Source organism: Lepidochelys kempii, chromosome 19 (assembly GCF_965140265.1).
Source record: "Lepidochelys kempii isolate rLepKem1 chromosome 19, rLepKem1.hap2, whole genome shotgun sequence".
NCBI lineage: Eukaryota > Metazoa > Chordata > Testudines > Cheloniidae > Lepidochelys > Lepidochelys kempii.
This window is the reverse complement of record NC_133274.1, coordinates 1,516,139-1,526,515: the sequence shown is the minus strand read 5'-3', so window position 1 is coordinate 1,526,515 and position 10,377 is coordinate 1,516,139.

Below are 10,377 nucleotides of genomic sequence, written 5' to 3'. Positions count from 1 at the left end.
CCGCCCGCTCTCGAGACATGCCCCGCCTCCCGGTTACCTTGGCAACCCCGCCCGCTGCGGCGTCTGTAGCTGAGCCCTGGGTGGCTCTGACATCCTGACGTCACCACGGGGGGGGCCTATGACACGGGGTCATGACCTCACCACCTGCCCCCTCACACTTGCCATGACGTCACCACGGGCCAGGGTGATCCAGGGCCATGACATCACCCTAGGCCAGAGTCACATGAGGCCATGACATCACGCTGGGCCAGAGTCGCACGTGCCGTGAGGTCGCCACGGGTCCGAGTCACACGGGGCCATGACGTCACCCTGGGCCAGAGTCACATGGGGCCATGACATCACGCTGGGCCAGAGTCGCACGTGCCGTGAGGTCGCCACGGGTCCGAGTCACACGGGGCCATGACGTCACCCTGGGCCAGAGTCACATGGGGCCATGACATCACGCTGGGCCAGAGTCACAGGTGCTGTGACGTCGCCACGGGTCCGAGTCACACGGGGCCATGACATCACCCTAGGCCAGAGTCACACGTGCCGTGACGTCACCACGGGCCAGGGTGATCCAGGGCCATGACATCACCCTGGGCCAGAGTCACGTGTGCCGTGACGTCACCACGGGCCAGGGTGATCCAGGGCCATGACATCACCCTGGGCCAGAGTCACATGTGCCGTGACGTCACCACGGGCCAGGGTGATCCAGGGCCATGACATCACCCTGGGCCAGAGTCACGTGTGCCGTCCCGGGGCAGGTCTACACTACAGGCGCTGCCTGCAGCGGTGCCGCCTTGATGAAGATGCTCCGAGCTGGGCGCCTCGCAGCGCGGGCACAGCACTGTCTGCACGGTGGGTTACGGTCGGCGTAACTGCATCGCTTGGGGGTATGGACGTTTCACAGCCCTGCGCGACATCGCTCCCCCAAAGGAAGCGTGTAGGGTAGACCCGGGCCCTGCCGCTTCTCATACGGAAGCTGTTCCATACCCCTCCTCATACCTGTTCCCATCCTAGTAAAGCTTTTGTGAGCTGGGGCAGCCAGAGCTGCACACGGTATTCCAGGTGTGGGCGCACCATGGATTTGTATAGTAGCATTATGGTATTTTCTGTTTTATCATCTATTTTCCTAATAGTTCCTAACAGTCTCCTAGCTTTTTTTTACTGTAACTGCACACTGAGCGGATGTTTTCAGCGAATTACCCTTCTCCGAGGCTCCCCGCCACTCACTCCATCCCCCCTCCCTCTGTCATTCGGTCTCCCCCACTTCACTCACTTTCACCAGGCTGGGGTAGGGGGTTGGAGTGCGGAAGGGGGTGTGGGCTCTGAGCTGGGGGGTGGGGACGAGGGGTTCAGAGTATTGGAGGGGGCTCTAGGCTGGGGCAGGTGGTTGGGGTGCAGGCTGTGGGAGGGGGTTTGGGTGCAGGATGGGGCTCAGGGCTGGGGTGCGGGAGAGGGTGAGAGGTGCTTATCTCGGGCGGCTCCTGGAAGCGACCAGCATGTCCGGCTCCTAGGCTCAGGGGCAGTCAGGCAGCGCTGCATGCTGCCCCTGCCTGCAGGCACCGCCCATTGGTTCCCAGCCAATGGGAGCTGAGGAGCCGGCACTCGGGTCGGGGGCAGTACACAGAGACCCCCTGGCTGCCCCTGTGCCTAGCCAAACACTCCGGTTGCTTCCAGGCGCCACGCAGAGTCAGAGCAGGTAGGGAGCCTGCCTTAGCCCCACTGCACCCCGACCGGATTTTTAGCCGCCTATTCAAATCTCCCGGATTGGTGATTTCAGTAGCCACCAGGAGATTGATGGTAGACTACTGGCCAATCTGGGAGGGTTGGCAACCATATCCCTCACAGAAAGCCATTCAGGGAGTGACCTCCCCACAGCAGAGCTGGAGGCAATACTTTACCTACTGGATAGGCTAAGCAGGGCCGTCCTTCCCTGGCCTGAAAAGGGGGTGCCACAGTCATCCAAGAGGAATGGAGAGCTGAATTTTCAAGGACACTGCCAATGGAATTTTCATTGTTTTTAAATTTTTGTTTTACCCACAGAAAAATAATAAGAATCCTTAGTCTGAGCGTGAAATCTATTCACATCCTGAAATGCCTCCATGCAGACTGCATGCTGGTTTATTATGGTAGCATGGGGCACAGAGGCACCAGTTTGTTGTTGTAGGGATGCCCATGGATGCACTGGTTTGGTATTGTAGTGTTGGTCATGGTGGCACCACCTTGTTGTTATAGCAGTGATGCTCATGGGTTCACTGGCTTGTTAGTGTGGGGTTGTGGGCAATGATTTTTAGGAATAGAATTGATAAGATTGAAACGTGTTTTAAGCAGTCATGTTAAGAACTGCATGGACATTGCAAACAAATGCAAGAAAACAAGTTGGGGTGAACTGTATATCTAACATCCCTGTATGTGTATATATAGATATATATATACATATTCATGTCACTGCCAGATTTTAATAGACATTGGACAAGATCCTCACCTACTGTAAATTGGCATAACCTCAGAGAAACTACCCTTTCCAGGATCAAGATCTAGCTGAGGTTCTGGCTCCTCACTTCCAAATACTTCTTGTTAGCACTGGAGTGGGAAGTATACTTTATTGGTTTTAGAATTCTTTTTATTTCTGCTAAGACACTCTAAAAATGAGACTGGGTTTTTTATGACTTGCAGCATTTTGCTTTTTGATACTGTATAGTCCCTGTGGTCTGAGGTACTTTTAATTTTTGAAGTGCTCCGGAATGATTTGTAAGATGATATTAATAGCCTCTAATTTTCAGTCTGTTTTGGATAAGCCTAGAATTTCTGGTTTTCTCTTAGCAGAATTATATGTGCCTTAAGCATTTACAAAATACACACTGATGTGGGAATTAAAAAAATTAATTCCAAATTGTAGATAATTTTTAAGCTATCAGACTTAAGGCTTATGCGGAAGAGTTTTCCCAGGACTGGTGTGTTTTCTATTAGAGTTGATATCAATCTGTCAAATGATCCTTTTGATTTTCAAACTCTTAGACTAAATAGTTGAGTAATACTTGCCTTCCTCCCCCACCCCTCCCCTTTTCCCTCCCTTTTCCTTCGGAAAACACTCTTTTTATTGTTAACTAAAAATCTTGGACTGCTTCCAGAAAATTAATGTTCCTTTCTTTGAAAGAACAGAAAAAGTCAGTTTCATAAATGTAGTGTATGTTAAGGAGAATCCTGTTATAAATGCATGCTGGATCCTGCGGGCATCTGGATTGGTTTGTTGGGGGAATTTCTGCCTTTCAAAGGAGTTGGCATACAGGCGACAATGCTGATCCCCCCAGGCTTGAGAATGGGAAGTCCTGTCGTTCAAATCCAGATGTACTGAGTGGGCTGCACGCATTTATTCTTCCACTGGGCAGCAAAGGGTGAAATACAGGGAGTTTATTGACATTAATGTGCGTTCCTCCTTTCATCTTCAAAGTGCAACATCTTTAAACATCTTTAGACATTTTTAAATCAGCAGGTCCAGATAACGTGCATCCAAGAATTTTAAAAATCTGGCTGAGGAGCGCACTGGACCATTAGCACTGATTTTCGATCAATCTTGGAGCATTGGGGAGGTTCCAGAAGGTTGGAAGAAAGCTAATATTGTGCCAATTTTTAAAAAGGGTAAACGGGAGAGCTGATTAATTATAGACCTCTCAACTTGATATTGATCCCAGGCAACATAATGGAGTGGTTGATATGGGACTCAATTAATAAAGAATTAAAAGAGGTTAATGTCATTAATGCAAATCAGCATGGGTTTTGGAAAATAGATCCTGTCAAGCCAATGTAATATTTTTTTGATGAGATTACAAGTTTGGTTGATAAAGGTAAAATAGTTGATGTCATAAACTAAGACTTCTGTAAGGTGTTTGACTTGGTATCGCACAACATTTTGATTACAAAATTAGATGTAAAATTAACATGGCACACATTAAATGGATTAAAAACTGGCTAACTGATAGGTCTCAAAATGTAACTATAAATGGAGAATTGTCATCAAGCTGGTCTATTTCCAGTGGGGTCTCCCGCAGGGATCGGTTCTTGGCCCTACATTATTTAATATTTTTATCAATGATCTAGAAGAAATAATAAAATAATCACTAATTAAATTTGCAGATGACACAAAAATTAGGGGAGTGGTAAATAATGAAGAGGACAGGTCACTGATTCAGAGTGGTCTGGATTGCTTGGTAAACTGGGTGCAAGCGAACAGTATGCATTTTAATACAGCTAAATATAAATGCATACATTTAGGATCAAGAATGTCAGTGTGATGGGGCGCCTGCCCCACACTGGGCTCTAAGGGATTAATAGAGCCCTAGGTAGGCTGCATAGGAGGCAGCCAATCAAAGAAGGGATGAAGGGAGGAGCTAATCAGAGTCAAGCATTCCCATATAAAAAGGGAGCTGCCGAGCAGAGAGGAGTTCTCTGCTTGGAGTCCAGGGAGGAAGATCTGTGTCTCTGGAAGGTTGAGAGAACTGCCAGCACTCTGGACAGAGCAGTGCTGCTAGCAGGAACCAGGGGAGTTAGAGACCGCTCCTGGCTCACTGCTGAGGTTTGCAGGCTGAGGCCCTGAGGCAAGGGCAAAGAGGATGCTGGGGCCACGAGGAAGCGGCCAGAAAATTTTCTGCAGTAGCCACTAAGGGAAGTGGCTGTGAACAGTGGACTGCTGGTCCCCCAGAAGGGGAGAGCACAGTGTGTGGTATGGCCGGAGAGCTGTGTCGCTGAAGAGGATGCTGCGGTCCTTGGAGAGACACGGGTCCTAGATCAGGAGTGATGGCGGCGAGGCACCACCTGAAGATCTAATTCCCATGACAGCTGGCAGGAGGCGCAAGAGTGGTGAGTGAACCCCATTACAGTCTGCCATACTTACAAGATGGGGAACTCTGTCCTGGGAAGTAGTGATTGAAAAAGTTTTGGGGGTCTTGGTGGATAACCAGCTGAACATGAGCTCCCAATGTGATGCTGTGGCTAAAAGAGCGAGTGTGATCCTAGGATGCATAAACAAGGGAATCTCGGGTAGGAACAGAGAAGTTATTTTACCTCTGTATTTGGGACTGGTGCAACTCCTGCAGGAATACTGTGTTTAATTCTGGTATTCTTAATTCAAGAACATAAGAATGGCCATACTGGGTCAGATCAAAGGTCCGTCTGGCCCAGTATCCTCTCTTCCAACAGTGGCCAATGCCAGGTGCCCCAGAGGGAATGAACAGAACAGGTAATCATCAAGTGATCCATCCTCTGTCACCCATTCCCAGCTTCTGGCCATTGATGGTCCTATCCTCCATGAATTTATTTAGTTCTTTTTTGAACTTTGTTATAGTCTTGACCTTCCCAACATCCTCTGGCTAGGAGTTCCACAGGTTGACTATGCGTTTTGTGAAAAAGAAGGATGTTGATAAATTGGAGAGGTTTCAGAGAAGAGCCATGAGAGTGATAAAGGATAAGAAAACCTGCCTTACAGTGATAGACTCATGGAGCTCAATCTATTTATCTAAACAAATAGAAGGTTAAAGGGGTGACTGGATTACAGTCTGTAAGTGTCTACAAGAGGAACAAATATTTAATAATGGGCACTTTAGTAGAGAAAGGCATAACATGATCCAATGGCTGGAAGTTAAAGGTAGACCCATTCAGACTGGAAATTAGGTGTAAATTTTTGATGATAAGAGGAATTAAACATTGGAATAATTTACCAAGGATTGTGGTGGATTCTCCGTCACTGATAATTTTTAGATTAAGATTGGATATTTTCCTATAAAATATGCTTTGGGAATTCTTTTGGGGGAGTTCTTTGGCCTGTGTTATGCAGGAGGCCAGACTGGATGATCATGATTGTCCCAGCTGGCCTTAGTATCATCTATCTAGTTTTCCATGACAACTACTTTTCTGAAACTACCATTTTCTGTTCTTTCAAATAAAGCAATGTTAGTTATTTGTAAGGATTCCAGGATTTTTCAGAAGTCTTAGCAGAGTCAAGCTGAACTGACTATTTGGGCATTCCACCTAAGTTGACTAAATACCACATAGGCAGTATTTGGCCTGCAGTATCTCTGCAGCTGTGGAAGGAATCATCCTCAAATTTGGTCTGGCAGGAAGAATTCCAGCATCTAAGGTTACTGGGCTGATGTATCTAATTATATATGATTCAGCCATTTCCATTTGTTGCCCTGCAGCCCACGAGTTTATTCATTTCAATACTGATACATACTGACTTTGTTTTTTTAAATCACTCTGTTGTTTCTCAAATAAGTAGAGTGATGTGTTTCCCACCATTGCTCCCAGACCAGGAGGGGCAGGTCAGGGCATCATGCCAGGCTGTCATACCTGTCAAATGCCTTTAGTTTCATTGACAAGGCCGGTCTGACCTTTGTTGATGTTTAGTCATTTTGAATTTTGCTCAACACCTTCTGTTATGGTTTGATTGCTGTAAACACCCCCCAATGAATGTGGCCATGTGATGGCAGCAGAATGACTCATTGCCATAATTACATGTGTAAGGAGTATGGGGAATAAACAGGAAGAACTGGAAGTATTAGTACATAGCCTAAATTATGACTGAATTGGCATCACAGAGATGTGGTGGAATAAATCTTATGACTGGCATATTGGTATAGATGGGAATTGCTTGTTCAGGAAGGACAGGCAGGACAAAAAAGGAGGGGGTGTTGGCAGTATACATCAAGAATATATATACTTATTCTGAGGTCCAGAAGGAGGCCAGAGGCAGACCAGTTGAAAGTCTCTGGGTAAAGATAAAAGAGGTAAAAAATATGGGTGATGTCATGGTAGGAGGTCTACTATAGACCACCAAATTAGGAAGAGGAGGTGGATGAGGCATTTCTAAAACAAATAACAGAAATATCCAGAACGCAAGACTTGGTAGTAATGGGGGACTTTAACTACCCAGACATCTGTTGAAAAAGTAATATGGCAAATAGCAGAATTTCCAATAAGTTATTGGAATGTGCTGGGGATAAGTTTTTGTTTCGGAAACCAAGAGAAAACCATTTTGGACTTAATTCTGATCACCAGGGAGAAACTGGTAGCGAAGCTGAGGGTGGAAGGCAATTTGGGTGAAAGTGATCATGAAATGATCGATTTTCATGATTCTAAGGATAGGAAGGAGTGAGAACAGCAGAATAAGGACAATGGACTTCAAAAGAGCAGACTTTAACAAACTCAGAGAACTGGTAAGTAAGGTCCCGTGGGAAGAAAATCTAAGGGGAAAAGCAGTTCAGGGGAGCTGGCAGTTTCTGAAGAAGACAGTCCTAAAAGCAGAACTGTAAACTATCCAGATGTGAAGGGAAGATAGGAAGAATAGTAAGAGGCCAATATAGCTCCATGAGGAGCTGTTTAATGACCTGAAAGTCAAAAAGGGGAAACATGAGTGAATTGCTAAGGAGAAGTCCAACAGAATCGCACAAGCATGTAGAGATAAAAGCAGAGAGGCTGAGGCACAAAATGACATGCACCTAGCAAGGGACATATGAAACAGTAAGAAGAGGTTCTTTTACTACGTTAGGAGCAAGAGAAAAATGAAGGTGACTGTAGGTCCTGTACTTAGCAGGGAAGGAGAGCTAATAACTGATGACATCAAGAAGGCTGAACGGTTTAATGCCAATTTTGCTTCGGCCTTCACGAAAAAGATTAGTGGTGACCAGATACTCAACACAATTAATATTAACAACATGGGGGAAGGAACATGTTAAAGAATATTTCGATAAGTTGGATTCAAGTTGGCAGGGCCTGATGAAATTCATCCTAGGGTACATAAGGAAGTAGCTGAAGCAATTTTGGAACCATTAGCAATGATCTTTGAGAACTCATGAAGGACAGATGAGGTTTCAGAGGGCTGGAGAAAGGCAAATATAGTACTTGTTTTTAAAAGGGGGAACAAAGAGGACCTGGGGAGTTTTAGATCAATCAGCCTAACTTTGATACCTGGAAAGATACTGGAACAAATTATTAAACCATCAGTTTGTAAGCACCTAATGGCCAATAGAACTGTAGGGAATAGCCTGCATGGATATGCCAAGAACAAATCATGCCAAACCAACCTATTTTCCTTCTTTACTGGCCTAGCAGATGGAGAGAAGGAATAGACATGATTTATCTTGATTTTAGTAAGGCTTTTTGACACAGTCCCACATGCCGTTCGAACAAGAGAAATGTGGTCTAGACTAAATTACTATAAGGTGGGTGCACAACTGGTTGAAAGACTGTACTCAAAGAGTAGTTAAACTGGGTAGGCATAGCTAGTGGGGTTCCACAGTGGTCAGTTCTGGGTTTTGTACTATTCAATATTTTCATTAATGACTTGGAAAATGGAATGGAGAGTAGGTTTATGAAATTTGCAGATGACACCAAGCTGGGAAGGATTGCAAACGCTTTGGAAGAAAAAGCTCTAGGTGTTATGGTGGATTGCAAATTGAATGAGAGTCAAAAATGTGACACAGTTGCAAAAAAGGCTAATATCTTTCCAGGGTGTAATAACAGGAGAGTCGTATGTAAGACATAAGAGGTAATTGTTGTGTTTTACTCAGCACTGGTGAGGCCTGAGCTGCTGTACTGGTCCAGTTCTGGGGGCCACACTTGAGGAAACATGTAGACAAATTGGAGAGTGTCCAGAGGGAAACAACAAAAAAGATAAAAGATTTAGAAAAACTGACCTATGAGGAAAGGTTAAAAAATGGGCATGTTTATTCTTGAGAAAAGAAGACTGGTAACAGTCTTCAAATATGTTAAGGCTGTTATAAAGAGGACAGTGATCAATTTTTCTTCATGTCCACTGAAAGTAGGACAAGAAGGAATGGTTTAATCTGCTGCAAGGAGATTTTGGCTCGCTATTAGAAATAATTTTCTAACTGTCAGGGTAGTAACGCACTGGAATAAGCTTCCAAGGGAGATTGTGGAATCCTTATCATTGGTGGTTTTTTAGGTACAGGTTGGACAGTTTATAAGGGATGGTCTCAGTTTACTTGGTCCTGCCTGAGCAGAGGGGGCTGACTTGGTGACTTCTCTAGGTCCTTTCCAGCCCTACAGTTCTATGATTCTATGATGTTCTAAGGGGGTTGGTTAAGTTATTCTTACCATATTGTTAGCAACTGGAGTTGTCATTCTTTTTAGCAAGCATCATCTGCAATAGATCACCTCCATCTTTCTTCAAGTTTTCAATGATCAAGGAGCAAATCAAGGAGAAAGTCTCTTTCTGAGACTTGACTCTATTCAGAGCACTTTTTCAGAGTGGTGTGGAGCTACTGTATTTGTTGTTAGTTTAATGCTGCTAGGATAAGGGCAACACCAGTCTAGAGACTCCATTCACTGCACTGGTCCCCACAGAATACCAGGGCAGATTTATGTTTCAGTATTAGTCTTCAAGGTTCTCCAAGGTGGCACAAGAGATCTTAAAAAGAAAAGGAGTTCTTGGTGGCACCTTAGAGACTAACAAATTTATTTGAGCATAAGCTTTCGTGAGCTTTCTTTTTGCGGATACAGACTAACACAGCTGCTACTCCGAAACAAGAGATCTTAGATACTTCACCACAACCTCTCCGGATGACACTGTCCCTCAGGGACTATGAAGTTGTCATCCTCTAGGGTGAAGCTTGTGAAGGGAGATGGGGTGACAGGGCTTTCTTGGCACATGGCCCAGGTTTGGGGATTCCTTAACAGAGGAATAAGACCCCAGAGCTCAATGCCTTTGATTTATCCTTCCCACAGCTGCAGTTCAAATCAGCAAAGAAAAGAGAGCAGGAGGAAGGGGGTGGGGGAAAGGAGGTGATGGTAAGAAAACAGGGAGAATGAAGAGCATGGGCAGTGATTGACTTTAATGGCACCTGTGGGTGCTCAAGACCTTGCAGGATTGAGTCCTCTGAGAGCAGGGTGCTTGTCAGACTCAACCCCTTCAGTTCTCTTAGATGTATAGGGCCTGACTGAGCACTGCGTCGTTCCGTGGAAGGCCATGGAGTTATGGTAGCATTGGCAGAGCTGGGGCGGGGGGAAGCACAAAAGGTGCCTTTTTTTGGATCGCTCCCCCTGTTCCCTCCACCTGGCTACGTGGCTGGAATCAGGCCAATGTTCTCTATCATATGTATAAAGTATTTATTAGGAATCTGGAATATAAAGCATTCACACATAAATATTCTCTCTGAAAATAAAGTAAAACAGGAAGATTTTGTGATCTGAATTTATTCGGCACAAAATGTGATTTATTCTCCAGAAAGCGGTGCATATCATGTGCTGCATTTTATCTTTCAGCAGCCCAACGTCCTGGGACTTTTGCATACAATTGGTCCATGTGCAAGACGGGTGGCACGCAAGAATCTAGCCAAGCTGCTTTGCACTGGTTGTAAATAATACTATATAATCAAC